The sequence below is a fragment of the Magallana gigas genome, chromosome 4 (assembly GCF_963853765.1).
Source record: "Magallana gigas chromosome 4, xbMagGiga1.1, whole genome shotgun sequence".
In the NCBI taxonomy this organism is placed as follows: domain Eukaryota; kingdom Metazoa; phylum Mollusca; class Bivalvia; order Ostreida; family Ostreidae; genus Magallana; species Magallana gigas.
The window spans coordinates 8,299,960-8,312,893 of NC_088856.1; the positions used below are offsets into that span (position 1 = coordinate 8,299,960).

General features: G+C 34.4%; 1 long non-coding RNA gene across 1 annotated transcript; it reads left to right on the top strand.

The window, feature by feature from the left end:
* Positions 1–3,174: 3,174 nt before the first annotated feature.
* LOC136274414 (uncharacterized) lies at positions 3,175–8,531 on the top strand. The gene is made up of 4 exons (XR_010712731.1): positions 3,175–5,228; positions 5,394–5,547; positions 7,917–7,991; positions 8,449–8,531. It is a non-coding gene; the product is annotated as an uncharacterized lncRNA (long non-coding RNA).
* The last annotated feature ends 4,403 nt before the right edge of the window (positions 8,532–12,934 follow it).

Below are 12,934 nucleotides of genomic sequence, written 5' to 3' on the forward strand. Positions count from 1 at the left end.
ACATGTGAAATATTGTCCAAAGACTGTTAATGTTTTGGGGTGTTAGCGTTTTATTATATGCTTTTGTTTAAATAAATAGAATAGTCTATCACATGAATCATTAACTTCATTTGTTCTAGGTCGTCCAACAGGCTGTTTGCAAAGTTTAAGTAACAACTGCAAAGCAACACTGGTATATCCTGATTTAAATAAGACACGTAAAAACTCCTGAAGTGAAAGATAAGTATTAACGTACATTAGAATCTCTATCCAAACGTTCTCCCTTGAATTACATTCTCGCCATCGACGAAACAAATCCTTTTTCACAACAATCAAGCATTGAAGCTCAAGGGCAATTTTGATCGGATCAACATTATCTCTTAAAGTTCCGAGCACATCACAGAGAATATCACCGTCCATTTCTATTCCGGTGGTTAATCTAGTCGTTTAAATACTGAAACTTTATCTTTTAAATATATTTTCGAGACATGGAAAAACCTTTTAAGCCAATTTCGGTTTATATAACATATATGTTTAACTCAGTCATATATGTTTAACTCAGTCTGTGTGCATATTCTGGTATTGATTTGACATTTCGATTGCAATGTGGTACAACAACATATTCATGTTTAGCGGAGCGAGACGTTTCATTGTTATTTATTATTGAAAAATCCACAGCTAGCTATAGGTTAACGTTCAAACGAGATTAATCGATATTTGGAGCTCGATGAATTAAAGTATTTCATATTTACTATTTAATAATTAAAGACGGTACGAATTTTGAGAATATTTGATATGTGTTGTTAATATGCAGTTTATTGGTTTGGGTAAGCTTAGAAAATTGTATTGTTTTATATGGAACGCCATAGGGTACCCCCACATAATTATTATATGTTCCTATATAATTAACCAAAATAATAATTTCACCAAACTTGGACTATTAAATAAATACATAATCTTAACTTTGTGAAAAATAAAAAATACCAACATAATTATTTTTTTTTTCATCAAATCATTATAATTGTGTTCTGGTTCAATATAATAAAAATGTAACCCAACAATAATTGTGACCGAAATCCACATATAATTGTTGTGCGAATACAAGTCAATATTATTATAATCGTAGCCAGCGAAACATTATAATGATTGTTGGTAGGAACAATTACTCTGCTTCAACCTTTACAATTATAATTTCGCAGACATCGAATCTGCAAGATAATTATTTGGACGCTTGAAAAACAAATGCTTTATTAACAACGAAGATCTTGCGAATAAAATTTTGCAGACCGATCTGCTAGATTATGATTTGGACGCTTGAAATACAAACGCTTTTTACAACGAAGATGTTACAATTGTGTATGTGCAAATTAACTTTCGCTTTACTTCATCATATAGGAGATTAGACTGTCAGGAATGATTGTCATTCTGCAAGGTACGTTTCTTTTAAAGTGTTATTTGATTGTCTCTAATCTATAAGGCACAAAGGTCGTTTGTGGACTACCCCACATTTTGTCTGAGCAGATATATTTCTTATTTTACAACAGTACAACAACTAAAAACCAACTCACTACCAGAAAACTGCCTGTTTTGGAAGGAGGCAAAAATTGTGGGGTAGAGTAACTGTAATGAAGTTCTTTTTGGATTTTGTGGGGGTTGGTAGCGAAAACGACAAACAGTAAAATAAACAAAACAAAATGAATTTATTTATCAACAAAACAAATTAAAATAATAGAATATGAAGAGACTCACACTCACAAACACACACCCTCACTCTCTCACTAAGAAAGAAAATATAACTTTAAAAAGTTAATCAATCAACACTGACAATGAAACAACAGTGAATTAATTTTCAACACATTCAATTGTCAGTATATATATATGAAACAAATAAATGCTTTAAACGCTGGCTAAATATAGCTATAACAGTATGTAAAAAACTAAACCAACAAATCATAATTACCAACACTGTTATATGTAATTTCACAGAAAAAGTAAATTGGAATGTTATCTGTAATTAAACAATCAACTTTTATAACTGGGTAATCTGATAAATTATTTAATCATTAAAAGAATTGAAAGTTTGGCTTCAATTTACTGCAACAGCAGCTACCCTAAAATAGTCACCACTGGGCCTCCATAGCACACAAAACACATAAACAGAACGTCCTGTCTCCAGTCCCGGACTCGAAGGTCTCTCACTGGAAAGCTATCCACACAGGGCCTCCTAACCACAAACGTCCATCAAACACGAGCTCCCGTGCGTCCCACTTGCGTCACGCTCTGCTCCGTTATTGACTCTCGGTCCTAGTCCTGCCCCACATACGCCACACTAAGCAAGCCCCCAACTGACGTTGCACCACCGACCCACCGGCCCCAACGATACAACTATCCCTGCACTGAAACAATAATTACCTATTCTGAAACCTATAAACATACTCATTCATACAAGGAATATAACAAAGACCACATCCCGTGAATATAACATGAAACTGACAAAATATATACAAAAACTTACCGGCTGGAGAAAATCAAATCCCCAATCAGATTAACAGTAATTTATGGCTACCAGACTTACTTCTGGAATTCGTCAAAATTAACAAACTGGAGGACGAATTCAACAACGTGGCCGCACACTTCACAAGCAGCCACGGCTCTAACTCACCAAACCGGTTATACTAAAAATAGCCCTAATACCGAACACTCTCGATTAACAAATATGGAACACAACTTGGTCCAAAATTACAACTATATACAAACAAAATACAAAAATGAAATCAACTGAATTCAACTTCATCACAGTAACAAAGTACCTTTATAACACAAATGTTAGGTATTACACCCTTCCCAACACCCCCCCCCCCCCTTCAACACACACACACTCAGATAAGGATTTTGTAGATCGGATAAGTGTTTAATTTTTACCTTTAATTTACATATATACAATTAATCCGAGATTCGTCTGACTCTAACCGACCAACATACTGTGGAATCATTAGATTTTGTGGTCGCTCAATTTTCGTGGAATTCATGGGCACCGCTCACCCACGAATTAACATCCTCCACGTATAAATAAATAAGGACTATAATGTCAGATCACTTTTGTAAGAATTCGAGAATACACGAAATTACGTCCCAACGAACCTGTAGAATTGAAGCAATATACCAATTTTACATTATTGTCATAAGCCCCCCCCCCCCCCCCGAATTGAGGATGTTTTTGTGTGTTTTACAATAACCACAACATTATAGAGTATAACTTGACAATACATTTGCATGGAAATAATTTCATATGTGTGTGTGACTGTCAGTCAATATATTTGGTCTCAATACAGTAGCTCAGTGGTTGAATCGCTGGCACGGTAGTCCCAGTTGAGATTTGACTTGTCATATTGAGTCTCAATACAGTAGCTCAGTGGTTAAAACGCTGGCACGGTAGTCCCTATTGAGACTTGACTTGTCACCACCTGTTACATGTGTTTTATTTTCAATACTACGTTACCATCGTTACCTAGGAGAAAAACAACTTATGGATCGTCGCTTAACCTCATATCCTCTGCTAATAATTGAAATGTTCTGTTGTTGTAGGTGTAAAAGGTGAATTACCGGAAAAATTATTGTGACGTTATAATTCTCATCAAAGAGTGGATTAAAATTTCGCGATCAAGCCTTATCCACATTTTATTATTACAACTACATGGCAAATGCTGGTCCACGGCAAGAAATTGTTGCGACAGTGAGGCTCTCGCAAACCTCATAAAAATTTCTTACATGCTTATAAAAGTTGGTTTACAGTATATAATTCTCTGAGATAAACATATTGAAGTCCTTAGCTTTTATTCTCCTCAAAGCTGACACAATTTATTACATTTTGTCAAGTTTTCAGTTGTGTGTCTTTTACTGCAACCATTCTATAAGCAGGCTTTTTGTTCTTTGAATTTTACTACAACCAGTCAGCAGAAATTCAGAAAAAATGTACAGTTTTATTTTAAAGTTTTACAAGTGGAGATGTCACGGCGTCCTGACGGCGACCGAGGCGTTCTTACGGAGCTCCCAGGGCGTGTAACTGCGTATCCATGGTGTTCTACTCGGCGATTAACTGCGCTCTCGCTGAGTCTCCACCGAGCGCTCATAGCGTGCTAGGAGTTTTTACCGCGCCTCCACGGCGTGCTCTGCGCGCTGACTGCGTGCACAAGACGTTCTTTTCTTCTAGGTAGGTTGATATTAATTTGTATAATTGTATGGGAAACAAGCAAGAATTAACTGCCTGTAAATAAATGATAAAAAGAATTCTTTTGTTTTTATAAAAAGGTATATTGTAAATGAAACATAATTACTTCTAAACAATTGTGAAAACTCTTAGTAGTCAGGTCTACAAAAAGATCCGTTTATATTAGTTGTTAGAAAACAGAGAAAAGATGTGAAACCATCAGAATTAAATGGCATGAACTCCATCTACGTCCATTGATAGGTCTTGGAATATTAGCAAATGCTACTTTTTACATAGTCATGTACATCTAGCTTGATAATTATTACATCGCTTGCTATTGCACAACAGCCATTGTTCGAGTTTTCGTGGTCTTGATGACAACGCACTAAAAACACCGTGGGAGCGCGGTATAAACTTCACGAGTGCTCGATGAACGCAGCAACAGATCTTTGGGGTCGCTGTGTGAACGCAGCCAAATGATAAACAACTTGTTCAAACGCTGTGGATGCACAGTGAGAACACAGTGAGAGTGCGATAGAGACGCAGTGAGATCCCAAAGGACTCCGTGCAAGGGCAATTGATTTATCACTGCGTCTACACTGCGATTAGCTACGTTCCTTGAGCGCGCCGACGGAGCTCTCGTTGCGCTGTTGGAGATCTTACGGCGCTGTCACGGCGACCTCACTAAGTTTCTACGGCGCGTTTATCAAAATGCAGAGCCACGGCGCGTACTTTGTGCATGTTCAAAGTGCGCGCCGTCGCATGGCGTTCTAAAATGTTCAAGGCGATTCCTCCGCGACGGACGAAGATACTGTTGCGTTGTTACGGCGCTGTAGGAGACTCTACTGCGTTTAACTTGGCGTTTTACTATTTACATTATTAGTTTCATTATTTAAGGACGCAGCGGGATCGCCGTGAGGATGCAGCTCCGGTGTGACAGGGGTTTAAGTGCCGTCGTCATCCAGTGAATAAAACCTTTCTGAAAGCACTTCCCAACTGTACCTTCCACCACTGAACTGGCATGACTGCTGACTTAAGATGAGTATGTCATATTATATATATACATATCCTCATATATATATATATATATATATATATATATATATATATATATATATATATATATATATATATATATATATATATATATATATATATATATATATATATATATATGAATGAAGGTTGTTACATTTATTTATTACAGCTTACATCCACACCAACCAGAACCTGTTTCCACATCCAGTGCTTTGATTGCCCCACTGAACTGATCACAGTTGAGAATGAGAAAATGTAGACATGGACGTGTCCTGTCTGTAATGAACCTGCTTCATTTTATCTGATCAACTCTTCATTGATGGGTTACTGGTTTTTAACAAGACATTATTTGTTCAAGAATGATATTTTAGACAGAAAAGATTGAAATGTAGTTGTTTTTTACTTTTGTCTTTTTATAATGAAGAGTGTGTGAAGAAATCATGTAGCATAAAGTTTTACCTGGAATATGAACATCATCAATTCACTAAAGCATAATAGCTAACCTGATCTGAATGCTCAAGGGAGCTTTTCTGATCATTTTTTGTCCACCGTATATCAGTTTGTCTGTGTGTCAGTGTGTCTATAAACTTTTCATATTTCAAACTAAACTTTGCACAAAGCATTCTTAAGTGAAGGAGTATTCAAGTTTATTGAAACGAAGGACCATCCTATCTTTCAAGGGGAGATATTTTTGAATGATTGAAAATTTCCTGACATTTTTATGCCCGCGCCATGAAATGGCCGGAGTATATAGTTTTACACAGTTCCATCATTCCGTCTTTCTGTCATCATTTACTTTCCGATCATTATCTCAACAACCGATGCATAATTCAACTCAGATTTGATATATGGTTATGTCTAATGAATTTGGTTCCAGTCCGATAATTTTTGTCAGAGTGAAACGTTGTGCCTCTTGAACTTTGAAAAAATGAGAAATTCTCAGTTTTCTCCCTCTAACTTTTGAAGGGACACATTAATAAAAATGATATTTCATATGTATGTCATATACAAATCTACAAATCAAATTTGAATTTAGTTCCAGTCTGATGATTTTGACACTTATGCCTCTGGAATTTAGAAAAATGGGAAATTCTTAGTTCCTTAAAACAATATGAGCTGCAATTTTAATGTCGCATTTTATTTTTGAAGAAAATGTTATTTTGTACTAAAATGACAAAAAATATTATGGTTTCAAAATTTCTGTCAGCTCTGTTTTTGTGGGAAAAGCCATTAGGAAGCCTTAATCGGAGCAAAATTGAATTATTGTCGTCCTGTACAAAAATTCATCTGCTATATATTCCTTAGGTGAAATCTTTCTCTTGACAAAAATTAATGATTTTTTTCAAATCTTATTTATCTAAAAGTTTACGTTACAGGCAGACTGATCATACTAGCAGGTTTTTGCAACAAAATAAAATTCTTAAAAATACAGCTTATATTGTTTTAACTTTTGAAGTGAAATATACGTTAAGTTGATATTTCATATAAGGGTAATTCATTAGAAAATACAGGTCAAGTTTGAACTTATTTCCAGTCGGATGATTTTTGACAGAGTTATGCCGCCTCTTGAACTTACAAAAGGAGTAAATTTCAGGGAATTATTACTTAATCTGCAATCAAACAAATGTTATACTAAATGACTATCATATATGATATGGGCCTAAAATGGCCCCCTAAAATGAACATCCATCATTTTTCTGTAAATCTTTGTTTTCTTTGTACATGTCTTTGTACATTTCTTATGTGATGTTTTTACATATCATGTTAATTTTGATTCAACTGCCCATAATTTAAAAATATGACATCGTAAAGACAACTTTTTCCCGCCATTTTGTATTTTTAGCATTAAACACCTTGTTTTCAAGCACTTTTTCATTCAGAAAACAAAGAGCGCATGCTTGAACAAGCAAACTATTTTAATTAGAGATATTCCTTGTTCAAGCATGCGCTCTATATTACCCATTCATAAAAAGATAAGTAAAATTTCGATTTTTGACTGATTGAGATTGAATTATAGAAATAGCGTCACTTCAAATAAATCAAATATATAGGTGAAAAATATAGTTTACATAAACTCTTCTAAAAAATAACATAACATTTTATTGTACCCGAAACACTTTAAAAAATGGCGAATCATTGAGACCAAATTTAACTCATATCATATATAGTTCTTTGACATTTGAAATTTTGGTTGCATGTGGAGGCATTTGTGGCGTTATGACACATCTAGTTAAAAAACTATTCTTCACTGAGACCATTTATCCAGAAAAAATAAAACTTTTGCGAAAGCATTTTCGGGTAATGGGGATTCATATCTGTCCCAATTATGCACCCCTAGGGTAGGATGGGGCTCTAATAAAAACAGAAATTATTTTTGAAAAATATCTTCTCAAATTCTGACACAAGAAATGGGGTTCAATGCTTAAACATAAGAATATGTGGAGAAAAAAATGAATAATTAAGATCTTTTATACACAAGTTCTACTCTACTAATAAAGATCGGTCATTCCTTTTGTTGCTCAGCTAAGTGATGTTGCTCCTGGGTCTCATGTAAACATTACAGTTTTGTTTTGAATTATATATTTATTCCATAAAATATCCTAACTTTAGAATTTAGTACATGTGTATTTGTAATGTGCAATGTGTAAATCTACAGCTTCATGAACTTTATTTTTGTTTTTTCTGTTGATAGATTAAAGAGTACACCAGACAAAACATCTGGGACAAGAAAGAAAGAAGAATTAAACACAGTGCTGACTAACAGGAGGTTAGTAAAATGTATTGTTATACTTTCATGTTATATACTGAAATCTGATTGGTTAAGACGCAGTTAATAATATTTACTATTACCCTCAGCGTTAGCAACGCACTTGGCAACGGGTAACATTAAAAAATGTTACATGCGCGAAAATTATGCGCGTACGGTTCGCTGTAGAATTCACGTTATTCCTATATGAAAGCAGTAAAATTTTCTTAAAATTTTTAAAAAAGACATTCAGTATAACAAAATAAATAGTGCCTGTTTGGGAGGATAACAGTTGAAATTGACACCCCTCGAAAACCATTGTCAACCTCCGCTTCGCGTCGGTTGACAATGGTTTTCTCGGGGTGTCAATTTCAACTGTTACCCTCCCAAACAGGCACTATTTATATATTGGTCATTTTATATAAATTCTATACTTAATTAATAAGGAATTAAATAATACTTTTATGTTTCATTTTAGAACCAAGAAAGAGAGAAATGAAATGAAATGTATCATTATATTAATCATCCTGATTCAAAAGGCAATAAACACTTGATAACAAGTTTTTGAAGTTCTTTTTATATGCATCAAGAGGGCTCGATGGTCGTGGCCATTGTTATACGGTACTGGTCTTTAGAAGGAGAGCTCTATATGAAAAGATAAGAATATACCCAAATGTAAAAGTAAAAGTTTATGGGTATTTTCTTTAACTAATAATAGTTTATAGGTAAACAAATCATATCTCAAAATTTTAGATAGATCTGATGGTTAATTATTTTTACCATCGAGCCGCCTTTTTAATTAGATATTTACTAATTTAAAGTTGATATCAAGGAAAAGTGTGCACAGTGAAGTTAAAGTGTCAAATTAAATTTAAAATTATATATTTTGCTCAATTAAGGTACCTCACTACACCTAGGCTTAATCTATCTAACTGGGTTTTATATAGGAAATATTAGGTTATTGAAATGGTGAGCAGGCGGTCAAACGAACTGGTTGTACATGTACGAGGGTTGTTAGAAAAGTTCGCGGACAAAGTGATTTACAGCGAAATTACTGTGTACTTTGTAGGAAGACGTATGTTTTATTCAATGACAACTAATTGAAAATGAGTATGCCAAAAATCATATGATTTTGAAGTTGTTTTCAAAAGATATAGCGATTTTTTATTTCGCCTGAATTGGATTTACGGAGCACCATTTTATATTTCCACGACATCAGGTGACGTTAAACAACTGAAAGTCAATTTAATCTGTCACTCTTTTTCAAAAACACCTCTTAGTTTACACACTTTTCATGCCATTAACCCATTTATAAAACGCATGTTTACGCCATTACATGTATTTGTCAAATTTTATATAATGTCTTTTTTGTCATATTGTAGATCAATTAGGTCCAAAAATCTCTGTCCACGCAGTTTCGACTTCAGATAAGAAAATAAAGCGAAATCCATACATGTATTTTCAAGATCTGGGCTGTATTGGCGGTGGGGTTGTCAAATAGCTCGCTCAAGATATCAGTATTTCCATTTTCAAACCTTCAATTCCAATTGTGGTTTCAATTGTAAACCTCTGTCCTATAAAAATAGCAGCATCTGAAAACTTTTTGGTCTCCATCGGATATTTTTCTGCGCGCACACAACATTTAATGATGATAAAACAGCCAGAAATTCTTCAGTTTAATTGAAACTTTCACAAAATGACCTTCACAAAATATTTTGATCTCATATGAAATATCGTTTATTTTTAGGCGCTTAAATTGTACATTTCTGTGTTAAGTAAATGCGTACAATATATAAAACATTAAAAAAACTGACATGCTCCGTGAGGCATATCTTATGAAAATAATTAATCTATATATTTTTTAAGGTGCAGTTGATATCAACAAATCTTTACATATTTCTTTGAAAATACGTCACGATTAAATATAAAAAGTTTTGCTGTTATCCATCGAATAGTCCGCTCGCAATCGAACTTGTCCGCGAATTTTTCTAACAACCCTCCTACATGTATCATCATTGCTAAGTATCGGGCTTGTGAACCGCAGATCATTAGTGCAAATCCACTTGGGCCTTTTGTTCACATTTACTGAATTAAAGTTTAGAAAATACAGTTATTTATCCAAAATTGCACATCCCCCTATATGACTTTATACTAATAATCTAATCTAATCTATCTATCTATCTATCTATCTATCTATCATAATCAAGTAATTTTTTGAAAAAAATATTTCAAAGTGTACCGAGGCACCTTAAATGAAAAATACATGTACCGGTATCCTTGTTAAAAATTGCTTTGAAAGAAAATGAACACATATTACGTATAAATGAACACATATACATATGTTGAAGACATGTTTTACTCATACAAGATATACATTGAGTTTATTTTCACACTAACTAGCAGGCAACCTTGAGTACTATATATGTTTATGGTGATTAAAGAGGTCTACTGAATTGCACAATAACAAGCCTTGGAAGAAGAGTTGTTTTAGGGCATAGCTTTACTGATGGGATGATGAGATGTGAGAAAGATTTTGCCATGCGTTCACACTTCTCTCTGTATTTCCCTTGCACATCCATGTTAAATTCGTGTAAACGTACCTTTGAATTTTGTTTGAAGTAACAGATATATCCACACACATTGCAATATACTAATCAAAACATATTCCGCTTTTTGGTCCATTCAGCAGTCGCTAAATACTCTGTTGAGTGATGACAATTGCTTAGTGCAGAACTTCTGATGAACTTATAAAAGAGTGAGTTATGTTCTAAATATGTTAGATAACACATACTTGTATGAAGTACAATTTTAATGATGAGAAAGAGGGTGACTCCAAATAAGTGGATTTTGTTTATATTGTAGTAAGTGTAAACAGATAGCCATGCTATGACCTTGAATTGCTAGTATTACATAATGGTCACTATGATATTTATGTGTACCTAGATGCTGCGCACTGAATGGTGTTAATGATAATTGACAGAATGAACTCTGTGACTCTTGTAGCAATGCGTAGTATTCCTAAATGATGTTATGAAACCAGGTGCATAATACGGGCATAATAATATCCAAATTGAGAGCTTAACAACATGTGACATATTTGGCGATTCTGTGTCTGCAACGATAGCTCTAGTACTCTATATTGAGTCATGTATTGTGTATTCTATATATTAACCTTTGTAACCTTTTATGCCGTATATGAATGAACGTATTGTGAGTAAGTGATGCCTCATACTAGGTGGGGGACTCCGAGACCCAGGGCTCGGAGACTCACATCCTGCATCCAGACTCTTTGATTGACAGTTTTGACGGTTTTGTTACTTTATTTAGAAATAAAATATTAATCTTAATTTTGAACACTAAATGTTCACTCATGATCGTCGTATATGGGCCGAACTAGTCAAAACTGTCCATCATAAGTAAAACCTTATATATACCCATATGAATGAGATTGTGCAGACTCCTGATTTGGGCTGCTATTAGCTGATGTAATTGTAACTATACGATCACGCTTAATAAAACCGAAGAGAAAGAAATACTGGACTTGTCATCTATAAGTTTGAGCTGACCCTCAATAGGATCCTGTAAGACGGAAGGCTTACATAAGAAAGGGGGAAAGAGCATATAATAAAATGTATAATGAAAACATATGCAGGACTGGGAATTAAACCCTGGACCCCCACAACTGTAGTCAGCTCTATACTATTGTGACCAATATCCGCTGTTCATATCTTTCTCCAGTCCCCACATATTTTGATGCATTATACCTTATGTATGGAAAGGGTACACTCACATACACATATAATCATAAAGAATACTTCTTTTTGGACTGCTTTAAATAAAACTGATAGATTAAACACTAACATACAACCTACAGTAAACAGTTAGTTTACAATGCATTCTGTCAATCAATCGTGTTGTTTTTTTTAATCCTTCTCCAAGCCAATGACAGAAGGCTGGTGCTTATTCCAGCTTTCGTGGTGTAAAGCAGGGAAGAGTCATTAGAATACCAGTCCATCACAGGTTCAACTCCCAGCTTTCAATTTCAGTTAGGAGGAATGAGATAAATAAATATATATCGATAAAATGTCTTGTCATAGCCGAAAACACACAGCATTAAGTGGCCGATGTGGGGTTTAGAACCAGTGACATTTTAGTTACTATAGTATAATGCTTATGACCATTAAGCCACGCATATAGACATGTTTATCTTAGTCTTTCACTATCTGTTTACATTTACCGTATTACTTTCACTTTGTATAAATGACGTCTTTGTTTGATGGTCTTCTTTGTAAAAGCGTTTGTATTTCAAGCGTCCAAATTATAATCTAGCAGATCCGTCTGCAAAATTATAATTGCAAGATCTTCGTTGTTAAAGCGTTTGTTTTTCAAGCGTCCAAATAATTATCTTGCAGATTCGCTGTCTGCGAAATTATAATTGTAAAGATTGAAGCAGAGCTATTGTTCCAAAAATAATTATAATGATTATAATAATGTTGAATTGTATTCGCACAAAAATTATAATGTGGATTTCGATCTCAATTATTGTTGGGTGACATTTTTATACCCGCACTTTCTAAAGAAAGTTCGGGTATATTGTTGTTACCCTGTTCCGTCCGTCCGTCCGTCTGTCCGTCTGTCCGTCCGTCCGTCCGTCTGTCACGTTTTACTTTCTCAAACTGCTCTTACATCTTATAAACCAGCAAACTGAACTCTTGGAGTTTGATTTGGGGTGTCATGTTGTTTTGTAAAAAGGTTTCAAAAATTCTCTGGAGGTCCTGGGAGTCAAATATTTGGTAAAAAATGACGTTTTTTCACAAAAAAACCTTCTTCCTCGAACTCCTTCTACATTTTTAACAGTAGACAAATAACCTCTTGGAATCTGTTTTAGGGTATCCAATAGATGCGCAATAAGGTTTCGGAATTTTCAATTTTGTCCTAGGGGTCATTTAATGGCTGAAAAATGA